This window comes from Anabrus simplex, chromosome X, assembly GCF_040414725.1.
Source record: "Anabrus simplex isolate iqAnaSimp1 chromosome X, ASM4041472v1, whole genome shotgun sequence".
Lineage (NCBI taxonomy): Eukaryota > Metazoa > Arthropoda > Insecta > Orthoptera > Tettigoniidae > Anabrus > Anabrus simplex.
In genome coordinates, this window is record NC_090279.1 from 150,303,700 (window position 1) to 150,317,149 (window position 13,450).

A 13,450-nucleotide genomic window follows, 5' to 3' on the forward strand; every position below is an offset into this window, starting at 1 on the left:
ATTAAGGTACAGCCCCAGCGTTTGCCCTGTGTGAAAATGGGAAACCATGGAAAAACATTTTAGGGCTAACGACAGTGGGATTCGAACCCACTATTTCCCTGATGAAAGCTCACAGCTGCAATCCCCTAACCGCACGGGCAACTCGCCCAGCGCATGTCAAAACTGGCCTGATTCACAACCTTGAGCTGACGTAACATCTAGTGGCGTTCTCATGCTAGTTGCAAGATATTCAACTCCGTTTAGTACCAGTTCAACACCTGAGACGGTGAAAACAGCCGGTCCCTTCAGAGGTATGTCATAATACAATCTTTTGAATTTTTTCAACGTAAACTCTAGGTTCGTGCAATCTCTTCCATTCGGTCTATTTGTTTGTTTTGTAGTGCATTTCTGTCTAGCCATCATTTTGAATTGACACGTGCTAATGTCCATTTTAACATGTTCTAAATAGTTTGTGTCGAACATGTTGTACATGATCGAATTGTTGTCAAAAGCAAAGACTTCACAATAATTGTCAATACCTCATAAATTTACTTGTGAAATCACTTTCAATACTTGACAAGTCTTCAAAAGTCTTGAAAGTGAATTAGCATGTGTTCTGATCGATCAAACAATTGCGAAGTCTTTGACAGGATTCACCAATGAAATTCGAGTATTAATGGTGCGCGCTATGCCAGCAGGCGTGCTCGGATTGGCGGGATGGGAATCAAAACAACAAGAAATGGCTGTCTTTATGACCGAGGGATGTTGTGTGTGTATTAATTGCTAAGTTTGAGGTACATCGCTGCCTATATTCAACAGATTCCGTAGAGTACCATTATAAAATGAAAAAAAAAACCGGCAGCGTACGAGGAAATTGCAAGAGAAATATGTCAAGGAAGTAGACATCTTTTATGTTTAAATACTGTACCGTATCATATAAGTAAACAGTGTCAGCACTGATCGATTTATGACGTATTTGCATATTATTATTATTATTATTATTATTATTATTATTATTATTATTATTATTATTATTATTATTATTATTATTATTATTATTTCTTTCTTTCTTTCTTTCTTTCTTTCTTTCTTTCTTAATCTGTTTACCCTCCAGGGTTGGTTTTTACCTCGGGCTCAGTGAGGGATCCCACCTCTACCGCCTCAAGGGCAGTGTCCTGGAGCATCAGGCTTTTGATTCGGGGTGATAGATCTGGGGAGGAGGACCAGTTCCTCGCCCAGGGTGCCTCACAAGCTATGCAGAACACAGGCCTTGTGGAAGGATGGGAAGATTGGAGGGGATAGACAGGGAAGAGGGAAGAAAGCAGCCGTGGACTTAACTTAGGTAACATCCCAGTATTTGCCAGGAGGAGAAGTGGGAAACCACGGAAAACCACTTCAAGGATGGCTGAGGAGGGAATCGAGCTCCCCTCTACTCAGTTGACCTCCCGAGGCTGAGTCCCAGCCGTCGTACCATTTTACAAATTTCGTTGCACAGTCGGGAATCGAAGCCGGGTCTCCGGGGGTAACAGCTCATCACGCCAACCACTACACCACAGAGATGGACGTTATTATTATTATTATTATTATTATTATTATTATTATTATTATTATTATTATTTTACATCGTTATGCCCTACTCAGGAGCACGGTTGAACTTGCTTAGCTGATGTGTTGGCCTTCTTTTCCTCCCAAAATCTCTTCATCCTCCCGCTGAGCTTCTTCCTTCGTTCTTCTGTCTAAGTAATAGTAGCTCTGGTGTTAGGTTTGTCTTCAAAGTGGTGATTGTCGATTTTGGTTCTGAATTTACATCTGACCTGTACAATGTCTTCTGATATGTTGATTTCCTGGAGATCTGTTTCAATTTCACGAAGCCAGCTGTTCTTGGTTTTTAATGAAAGGGCCAGGTTGAGAATTTTTTAGTTAGCCTGTTAGTTTTCATTCTGATTATGTATCCATAAAATTTCAATCGTCTTTTCCGAAAAGTGTGAGAATTTTTTTTCAAAATGACAATATATCTCCTGGGATGATTTTTTCCTCCATATTCCATTTATACAAACTGGGCCAAAATAATTTCGTAAAATTTTCCTTTCTTGTTTCCAATGTCTTTGGTTAAAGATCCTTCACCAATAATTAAGGTTTCTGAGGCTATTATTATTATTATTATTATTATTATTATTATTATTATTATTATTATTATTATTATGGAATTCCTAAAACGTGTTCATGTAATACGATATGAAATTCCGTTACATTGTTTTATTTTTATTCAGTTAATGTTACGTTGAAGATTAAATTTCCCCATAGCTGCCTCTGTGGAACAGTGGTAGAGTGTCGGCCCCAAGGTAGCGGAAAAAGTCCATTCGACACTCCATGTCATACGATGTCGGCATGTAAAAGATCTCTTGTGACAGATTTGGTGTTTACCCGACAAAGTTCATTAAATCTCAGCCATAGACGCCCAAGAGAGTTTCGGTTTACTCTGTCTGCCATCTAGTAGGCCCAGAGTAAAACGGAACGTCGAAAATTGACGAGCAGACAGCCAAATGCCTTCAAATTGATATGTCTGCACACGGTCGCTGAGGCCATACTTCTACTATTATTATTATTATTATTATTATTATTATTATTATTATTATTATTATTATTATTATTATTATTATTATTATTATTATTATTATTAGTATTATTATTATTTACAAGCGAAAGGACAACTAAGGATCAACTTCATTTTTTTCTCTCCGTGCGGAGTTTTCTCTGTGTCCAATTCTCCTTCATGCGTTCGCTGGCCTGCTTCCGTTGTTCATCTGTCCAAGTTCTTCCGGTCTTCCTAGTTCTTCCTGCTGCTTGAACACCTTCCAATTTCTTCATTGTGTTCCTAAACGTATTCCTTACTAACAGCTGGACTTTCAAGATGCTTAACCTTTCCATATCCTTCTTCCTTTCCTTAATCCATGCTGTAGTGGTCTTTTTTCTCCAGAAGTAATCAAATATCTGTTTGGTAAATCTGTTTGCGTTCATTCTGTATAGATGTCCAAGAAACACCAGCCTCCTTTTCTTCATGGTCTCTGAGATTCTTTCCACCTTCTGGTAAACTTCTTTGTTGCTCCGAAGTTTCCATCCGCTTTCCGTTTGAACAGCTCCCATAATTTTTCTGAGGATTCTTCTTTCCAGGACCTCTAGCTTCTCCAGCTTGTAGTTCATGGACAGGCATTCACTGGCATACAGGCATTCTGTTTTGACCACGGTGTTGTAATGCTTTAATTTGAAATTCCAGGATAAGCACTTCTTATTGTAGATGTTTTTTGTCAAGCCGTATGCTCTCTCCATTTTTGAGATCCGGTCTTCAATTGCAGATTTTTCTAGTCCATTCTCCTGTATCGTCTCACCAAGGTACTTGAACTTCTTGATCCTTTCTATCCGTCCTATCTCTGTTTCCAGGAATTTTGGCACATCTTTCATGTTCGTCATAAATTTGGTCTTTTCTGCTGAGATCCTCAGTCCTGTTTGGCTGGCGATTCTTTCCAAGAGGTTAATCTGGATGGTTGCGACCTCTGGACTTTTTGATAGTATAGCAAAATCGTCAGCAAAAGCCAAGCAGTTGACTTTAATCCCACCTGATTTTCTCCCTAGACAGATCGGGATTATCCCTTGATGTTCAAGTTCTGAGTTCCATATTCTCACTATCTTTTCTAGGACACAGTTGAATAGGAGAGGGGATAGTCCATCCCCTTGCATCACGCCTTTCTTGATTTCAAATGATTGTGAAAGATGCCCGAAGAATTTTACCTTGGAGGTAGTGTCTGTTAGGGTCTCTTTGATTATACTTGCCGGTTTGGTTTTGACTCCAAATTCCCTACCAAAGTCTCTCTGTCCACCGAACCAAAGGCTTTCTTGAACTCTATAAATGACACCACAGTTTTCTTATTAATATTTCTTTCTTTCTTTTTCGATACAGCCAACTTTGGGCTACGCATAAACCGGCTACCTGCCACGTTTCCTCCTAAAGGTAATAACCTTCTCTTTACATTCTCTCCAAATTTCTTTAACCTTTGGCTCCTCCTTTGCCGTTCTTCCACCGAGATGTTCCGTGATTTACCAGGTCGTTTCTCTGGATTATCCCTCAGTTCCGCAGCTTTCTGTCTGAAGATATTTCTATTTCGAATTTCTGTGGGCGTGATACCTCCTCCGTTGAAATCTTTATGCACTTCGTTCAACCAGCGGGGATGAGGTTTCCATTTTTCATGAAGAATAATTAATTTATATGCTAGTCTGTCTGGGCTCGTTCTCTTCAAATGTCCACAAAATATCAATCTCCTTCTCCTCATTTTGGTGGTTATCTTCTCAATCCTCTCATGCACTTCCTAGTTGGACCTCAGACGGAAGGAAAATTCTCCAGCGACTTTCTTTGGTCCTAAGATCTTCCTAAGAAATTTTCTTTCTTTCTTCTCAATTAAGGGGTATTCTGTTTTAGAAAGTGTTTCCGCTGATGGAACTACTGTGCTGTAGTGTCTCAGTTTTGCCCCAAAAGAGAGGGATTTGGATTTGTAAGTATCTTGACTCAGTTTAAAAGTCAATTCTATCTTCCTAGCTCTTTCCTTCAGTGCTTCATTCTCATTACAATAGGGGGGTTAGAAGTTCACCAAGGTACTTGAATTTCGTAGTTCTCTCGACCTCTCCATAGGGTGTCACTATCTTACGGGTAGGATAAATTTTCTCGGAGTCCATGCTGATCTTTAGATCAGTCTTAGCAGTTACTTCTTGCAGTACTTCAATCTGCTTTGCTGCTGTTTGGAGATGTGCAAAGAGCACAACATCATCAGAAAAGGCCAGGCAATCAACTGTAATACTGGTAGCTTTACAACCAATTCTCACTCCGTTTTGATAGTGTCTCTTAGCCAATTCCTTCCTTCATTCCCGGACGAGTTTTTCCAGCACGCAGTTGAAAATTAGTGGGGAGAGCCTATCCCCCTGTCTGAATCATGTTTTGATCTCAAACTTTTCTGAGAGCTCCCGCATCAATTTTACTCGGGAGCATGTGTTCGTGATAGTCTGTTTTATCAGAGGTACGGATTTATCATCTAATCCGAATTCCTTGATAATATTGATAAGTGTTGTACGTTCTACAGAATCGTATGCTTTCTTGAAATCTACAAAGGTCATGACCAACCACTTTCGTCTCATCAGTGATTTCAAGATGAAAATTGGTTCTGCACACGAGCGTCCTTTTCAAAATCCTGCTTGGTATTCACTTAACTGCTTGTCCAGCTGGGCTCCACTCTATGCTGGAGTGCTTTTAAAAATATCTTATATGCGACAGAGAGAAATGAGATTCCTCTGTAGTTATTATGGTTATTTTTGTCCCCTTCCTTGTGTAGAGGGCGAATAAGCGCATTCTTCCACTCTTTAGGAAGCTGTCCTGTTTACCAAATATGCCTAAAGGGCCTTTTCAACTGTTTCACCCTGTTTTCACCAGCATATTTAAATAATTCTGACGTGATGAATTCTTCCCCGGGTGCTTTGTTGCGTTTCAGTCCCTTAATTATAGTTTTTATTTCCTTTCTATTATTATTTTGCCCATGTAAATTGTGGTACATTGCGCGTTTCCCTTATTTTGAAGACAGTATCCCACTGCTGGTCCAAGTACCACAATTGTTGTTTGCCTTTCCTCCACGTTAAATCAAAATGCTATCAAACCTTGCCAAATCTTTTTATCTTGTACTTGTAAAACTTTCAGCAATGCTGAACAATGTTTGACATCTTTTCTTGTGAAATATTGAATTGATGGAAAGACTTGATGGTGTTCAACTGGCATTATTCCCGCTGATGATGGAATGTAGGCGACCTGTTAGCCATGATCGTTAACGCGACAAGTCTACACCGTGGTTAGACGGTCCGAGTGCCGTTGGTCGAAAACAAATTCACCATCAGAAGTTTGGCCGGCTAAGGATGTTGTGATGTTAACAACGTCAGTAAATATCGATACCTATGCATTGATTTCTTTTTTGGTAATATCTGAAGCAATTGACTTTTAGTTTTGACTCAGTTAACTTCTATAATTGTTAACTCCTTCAGTCTGTCAAAACTAATTTTGAGTAATAAATTTAAAAATAACTACCTGCAAGAAAACAACTTAATTAAAATAGAATGGCGTACTTCATTCTTATAAGAGCATCATCACATTCAGAAATATACTAGTTGTATCATAATTACTAGCGCAAATTGAAACAGCTATAAGTACACGATACTAGAAGCAAAAAAGTCTTAGTAAACATGGATCCACAAACGAGCTGTTTGCGAGATAATTTAGAATTTGTAGTTACCAGCCGTCACTGACTTGTGTGTAAACATCATCCTAGTTAGTAAAAGATACCAATACAGCATTAAAGGTGATCGGTCAGCTACAGCATAATACCTTCAAATATTTCATTTTTCAAAATACTGTCACGTATAAAACTCTGTTTCATTACTTCAATTTATTTCAGGATGCCGCAATAAATGTACACACACATTTACCCGCACAATTCTGTTTAACCATGAGCCGTCACACTCACTAATTGCTGTCTATTTACAAGTCTCTCTCTTTTCCTTATGGCACAGTAGGCGGTCCAGCCCGTTGCTATACCTGCGGACGCTTAATCCTTACTTCCACTTTCCCCAAGTCCCCCCACCTCATAAAGCAGCTGTGTTTAGACAGATAGATCTGAACACAGGAGTACGGGCCACTCGACACACGATGACTATTCGTTGATTCGACTCCACAGGTAGTCCAGTAACTCACAAACTAAACAGTTCAACGGTATCCAACAGCGGGACGATACTCACAACAGCGAACATTAACACAGGTCCATTTACCTTCACACTCGGGATAGCGGCTTCCCTCGCTGACGCACGCTCAGCCTCAGTCCACAGAAATACACGAACGCACAGTACAGTCTTCTGTTCCGCCGTCTACAGGCCATCCACTGGTCTTACCGGCACCACAGCGACAGCTCCTCTTTCAGGCCTCGGTGGGACAGCCAACACCCCTGTCGCCCTCAGCCCAGCCATCGAACTCCAACACACTGAGTCTCACACTGACTCCGCCACAGAGCCCAACACTGACTCCACCACGGAGCCCAACTTTGATTGACCGTCCGCGGCTAGCTGTCCTTTTTATAGCTCAGGTGACTTGAGCCAGAACGTTTGCGAGGTGACTAGAGGCAGAGCATTCCTGTTGAATCTCCAAGAAACTCACAGGTACGAGAACAATACATAGAAAGGCTGGCCCCACATCACAAACCGGCTGGGGGATCCCAGGTCGTGTGAGTAATTAGCCCCTTCCTGGAAGTACCGAGAGGGTCTACCACTGGGCTGGCACGTAACAACACTTTTTATTTATAACCCCACTCTTCTAGTTCTTTTTGGTGAAATAATTATTTAAATATCTCCACTAGTTTAGGATTTATGATTTTAAAAGCCAGACATTCGTAGGCTATTTGAAGATCTCCGCGGCACGCTTGTGTCATTATGTCAAAGTTGTACTTTTCAAAAACTTTCCCTTGAAACTCCTAAATTATAGGGTGTATTACTATGATTCTTTTATCTCATATCCTTAGTGATGAAGTCTACGAAACTGACCAAAATCGTGCGTCTAGAGTTGATAATTTTTTTTAAAACTTGATCAAAATATGCAATAACACAAAATTGCAAATGTAATTCATAAAGTGGTCAGTTTTGTAGTTATAACTTTAAATAGTAGATGTGCAAAAAAAGCAGACACTAATATATTCATAAATGGCCCAGCTGTGAAGGAAACAGTAAGCACCGACACGCAAAGTGCCACCAGTTTGAATACTTTACTAGTGAGTTTGATAATGTCGAAATAAATTCTGAGGTATGTGCTTGCATAGCAAACATGTAGTATGCTTCATTTAGAAAGTTTCATTGCTGTACATATAGCAGGAGATGAGATATAGAATATTTAAAATGCACAAATTTTGAAATCTGATTTTTGTACCGATCCATTTAAGAAAATATATTAGGTACTTTTTTAGAAGTGTACCTTTTTTAAAAAACAAAAAAATACTCTTACTTAGTATGTTACAGTTACTTATTAAAAATCTATATGTAATATAAAAGGCATTGTCTTGACTGACTGACTGACTCATATAGTGGCGGCGATTAGGGTGAGGGGTGCCCCCCCCCCCTTGGTGGAAAAGAAATTAAATTTTCATTCCGTTTTAGCCGCCTGATACCAGGAATTATTTATAAAAACAACATTTTGTACAAACCGTGTTGTCTTTCCAGCTAATCCTTTCCTTTAACTTCCTTAAGACCGAGCTCGATAGCTGCAGTCGCTTAAGTGTGGCCAGTATCCAGTATTCGGAAGATAGTGGGTTCGAATCCCACTGCCGGCAGCCCTGAAGATGGTTTTCCGTGGTTTCCCATTTTCACACCAGGCAAATTCTGGGGTTGTACTTCAATTAAGTCTACTACTGCTTCCTTCCCACTCCTAGCCCTTACCTGTCCTATCCTCGCCATAAGACCTAATTGTGTCGGTGCGACGTAAAGCAAATTGTCAAAAAAATTAATTAAATTTAAGTTAATTAAGTAACTGCAGACAGAATAATAGGGCCTATAGTTTTTAAAACCACAATCACTGGGCAGAGTTATAGGAATAACATTCTCGTGCCATGTTTTAACAATTGACAGACAATGAATGCCAATCTGGATATTTCCAGATTTTTTTTTTTTTGCTAGGGGCTTTACGTCGCACGGACACAGGTAGGTCTTATGGCGACGATGGGATAGGAAAGGCCTAAGAGTTGGAAGGAAGCGGCCATGGCCTTAATTAAGGTACAGCTCCAACATTTGCCTGGTGTGAAAATGGGAAACCACGGAAAACCATTTCCAGAAAGACTCGGCAACCGCGCACACGGCTAACGAGTTATTAAGTTTAATTGAGGAAATTTTTTACAACAGGGTAATTAGTAAACCACTGTAGTTCGCAAGATCTCCAAATCTTACGGTCTGCGATTTTTTTAGGGGGAAAAGTTGAGAAATAAGTTTTATGCAACAAATCCTCACACTCTAGATGAACTCAAACGAAATATCACCAGAGAAATTGAGGCCATCTCGGTAGATGAACTAATGCGTATGAATGAACATTTCTTTAGGTGGAGCCAGGAATGTGTAATGCAGGTGGAGGACATTTTGAACATCTTCTGCGACAAGGTGAGAAATTATTTTACTTTGATTACGCTCTATTATGTGTGCTTGTTATTTACATGCGATTCATACGGGCGCTCTACCGGCCCCAAGATCAGCAAGTTGCCATGAGCTCGTCTGACCTTCAGCTCACCCACCTATCCGCTGCGCTGCGCCGGCCGACCAGACGACCAAAATTTGATTGAAAGACCCTGTATTTTTGCCAAGGTCACCCGCTTGCCGCGCGCATTCGTCATCCTGCCTGGCTGTCTAGTGTCTGTTAGTTTCTTACAGTGTACCCAAATACTATGTGATTTTTAATAGAATTATCACACCATACTTCTACTTAAAAGTAATGCAAGTGTAATATTGGTGAAAGTTCTTTTGTTTCGTATTGAATAAAAATCTCGAAAATCTTTTTTTTTTTTTGCTAGTTGCTTTACGTCGCACCGACACAAATAGGTCTTATGGCGACGATGGGGCAGGGAAGGGCTAGGAGTGGGAACGAAGCGGCCGTGGCCTTAATTAAGGTACAGCCCCAGCATTTGCCTGGTGTGAAAATGGGGAAACCACGGAAAACCATTTTCAGGGCTGTCGACAGTGGGGTTCGAACCTACTATCTCCCGAATACTGGATACTGGCCGCACTTTAGCGACTGCAGCTATCGAGCTCGGTCTCTCTCTCAAAAATCTATTCTTACTGCACTTCAGTTGGTGGACTGTCAACGCCTTTAAGTCTCTGTAGAAATTCGCTCAGAGAGCATCGAAAATTACCATTTTATAGCTCATTGTCAATTTTGATTTATATCCCCCCCCCCAGACCCCGGTACATTTTGTTGTCTATACATTCCCAATCGCCACTACTGGTCTTATAAACGCCTAGCAGAGACCAGTATATATATAGAGGAATCAAATTTTAAGGATCTGTCTGTTAGGTCATCAGCCCAGAGGCTGGTTGGATCCTCAAATAGCACCACCAAAGGTTATGCGGTTATGAGGAAACCGCAAAAACCAATGGCAGCACCAAAATGAGGCGTACTAGGCAAGACGAGGAGTGAGGTAGTTTGCCATTGCTTTCCTCACTGGGTCAGAAAGTGCTATTGCAGCACGACTGACCCTATGAGCAACACCTTTCACAACACTCAGATGCAGTAGTCGTGCTCTGAATGCCATTACTCAGCACCACCCATACCCCAGCAGCTTCCATATTGTCACAGCCACGGATGAGACTGGGACTTCGGTGGAAGCTACACTTACTCTGTACTGTGCCAAGAGATGGATGCAAAAGAACTGTATCCATCAAGAAATGGCAGCAGGCAAATTTTAAGTACATGTTCGTATAATTGTGTAAGAGAGTGCTAAGAGAGGGTTCTAAGAAATTTTTATTTTTGAGCATTAAAAATGAGGATATATTGGATATTTCACATTTTGGATTTTTCGGCCACGATATAAATTACAATCCTTTGCACTTAAAACTTTCATCATACAAATTCCTAAAATACAATTTCTGCTTAAAAAGAAAAAATGCCGGGCTGAGTGGCTCCGACGGTTAAGGCGCTGGCCTTCTAACCCCAACTTGGCAGGTTCGATCCTGGCTCAGTCCGGTGGTATTTGAAGGTGCTCAAATACGACAGCCTCGTGTCGGTAGATTTGCTGGAACGTAAAAGAACTCCTGCGGGACTAAATTCCGGCACCTCAGCGTCTCCGAAGACTGTAAAAGTAGTTAGTGGGACGTAAAGCAAATAGCATTTTGATTATTATTATTATTATTAAAAAGAAAAATTACTTACAAGAGGTACAAAGGGTTGAACAGTTTTTCCATGTTACACCACATGACGTCAGGATCGTAATATCTGAAATAAAATCAGACGCAATTGGTTGTGACGGAATAAACTTGCCGCAGTTAAAAAAACTTACGGAAATTTTTCTCGCTATAATCACACACATTATAAACACTTCTCTCATGATTAGGATTTTTCCTTCTGAATGAAAGTGTGCCATAATACAACCTTTAGAAAAACAAGAGAACCCAAGCAACCCAGAAGACTTTCGACCAATTTGTGTATTACCCCGCCTAGGTAAAATACTCGAAAAAATCGTACACAAACAATTCTCTATTTATCTTCAAAAACGTAACCTGCTACTATTTGCTTTACGTCGCACCGACACAGATATGTCTTACGGCGACGATGGGATAGGAAAGGCCTAGGAATTGGAAGGAAGCGGCCGCGGCCTTAATTAATGTACAGCCCCGGCATTTGCCTTTGCCTGGTGTGAAAATGGGAAACCACGGAAAACCATCTTCAGCGCTGCCGACAGTGGGGCTCGAACCCACTATCTCCCGATTACTGGATACTGGCCGCACTTAAGCCACTGCAGCTATCGAGCTCGGTACGCAACCTAGTGGACAGATACCGATAAGGACTCCGACTTAACCACAGCACTACCAAAGCATTACTGAAAGTTACCAATATCATTCAATTAATAATGGACAAAGGACGATTGACCGTTCTCACACTATTAGACTTAAGTTAAGTCTGCGTAGACAGAGACATATTATTGGCAAAATTCAAAGCTATTAATTTTTCCCCTACACCTTTATATTGGCTGCATTCATATCTTACAGGACGTCAACAATGTGTATCTAAGAATAACACCAGTAAATTGGAGAAGAAAAACCAAGGAACAGAAATCGGTTTGAAAGAATCTTGGCCTAATCATTGACAAAACACTAACCCGGTCTGAACACGCAAGAAAAATCTGCCAGGGAACTTTCTACACACTACACTCATTTAACAGGCTAAGAGATCGTGTCCCATTTAACACAAAGAAATTATTTATACAAAGTTTAATTCCACCCATTTTCGACTACGGAGACGTTATATACAACAATTCAAACAGCACACTCAGTACCAAATTACAATGCATGTATCCGCTTTATCTATACTAATAATATAAAGAGGAAAAAAATTTGTTTGTTTGTAACGAATAGGCTCAAAAACTACTGGACCGATTTTAAAAATTACTTCACCTATAGAAAGCTACATTGCCAGTGAGTAACATGGGCTGTATTTTATTTTCAAAAATATTCGTGGTGGGGGGCACGGTGGGGGGGGGGATATAAAATGATTGGCTAATATAGGCAAAATATCAAATTTGTCGTATAAGGACGAGACAAAGCTCCAAAGAACGCAAAGAACAAAACTCGGTAAGCCCTACGGGCCCGAAAACCATGTTTTAAGGCCCTAAAACCAACCGGTACGGAGATATTGGCACCACACTACCCCTGCTCTAGGAATCGGATAAAGTAATGAACTGCCGTAACCATGGCAACGTCAACTCCAGGATTCTACAGCAGCGAAATTATCTACAATAAATCACAAAAACCTAACATGTTACAGACATGAAAATTGATATTTGGAATCCCCTTTAAAAATAAAAGACCGAGCTCGATAGCTGCAGTCGCTTAAGTGCGGCCAGTATCCAGTATTCGGGAGATAGTAGGTTCGAACCCCACTGTCGGCAGCCCTGAAAATGGTTTTCCGTGGTTTCTCATTTTCACACCAGACAAATGCTGAGGCTGTACCTTAATTAAGGCCACGGCCGCTTCCTTCCCACTCCTAGCCATTTCCTGTCCCATCGTCGCCATAAGACCTATCTGTGTCGGTGCGACATAAAGCAACTAGCGAAAATAAATAAATAAATAAAAGAACACAAATATTCATTTTTAGAAAATCCACTTAAGGGGTGAGGGGTGAAAAAAGTGAGGAAGGAGTTGAATTATTTATATGAGGGTAGATGTTGTTGTTTGAGTCATCAGTCCATAGACTGGTTTGATGGAGCTCTATATGCCACCCTATCCTGTGCTAACCTTTTCATTTCTACGTAACTATTGCATCCTACATCTGCTCTAATCTGCTTGTCTTCAATAAACCGAAACATTGCCATACCTCAATCAGTTATTTTGGCTATATTTGGAGGAGAGACGAAAGCTGCACTCTGTGTCACAGTGTTCTACGGAGCAAAAGACCGGTTTACTTGAGAGATGACCTTCAGTACCTGGGGTAGTCTGTAAACAAGGTCATAACTGGTGTCGTCGAACAGTCGCAATTGCGGACACAAAATATTTGGGAAGAGTGCCAACTCGTTCCCTTTCATTTGCGTCTTTATTGTGGACAGTCTCGATTGTCGATAGGCTCGATGTGCCTATTTCCTACAGACACGCCTTCGTGAAATAAACTATCTATATTGTACTTTTCTTACTTGTGCAAGTGCATAAAGATTCG

At 40.6% G+C, this 13,450-nt stretch overlaps 1 protein-coding gene across 1 annotated transcript in view; it reads left to right on the forward strand.

Annotated features, from left to right (window-relative positions):
• Window positions 1-265: 265 nt before the first annotated feature.
• LOC136886724 (retinol-binding protein pinta) overlaps window positions 266-13,450 on the forward strand; it is a 64,344-nt gene continuing 51,159 nt past the window's right edge. Inside the window, exon 1 of the mRNA XM_068230560.1 lies at window positions 266-290. The gene's annotated coding sequence lies outside the window, so the exon portion shown is untranslated. The remainder of the gene's footprint in view (window positions 291-13,450) is intronic.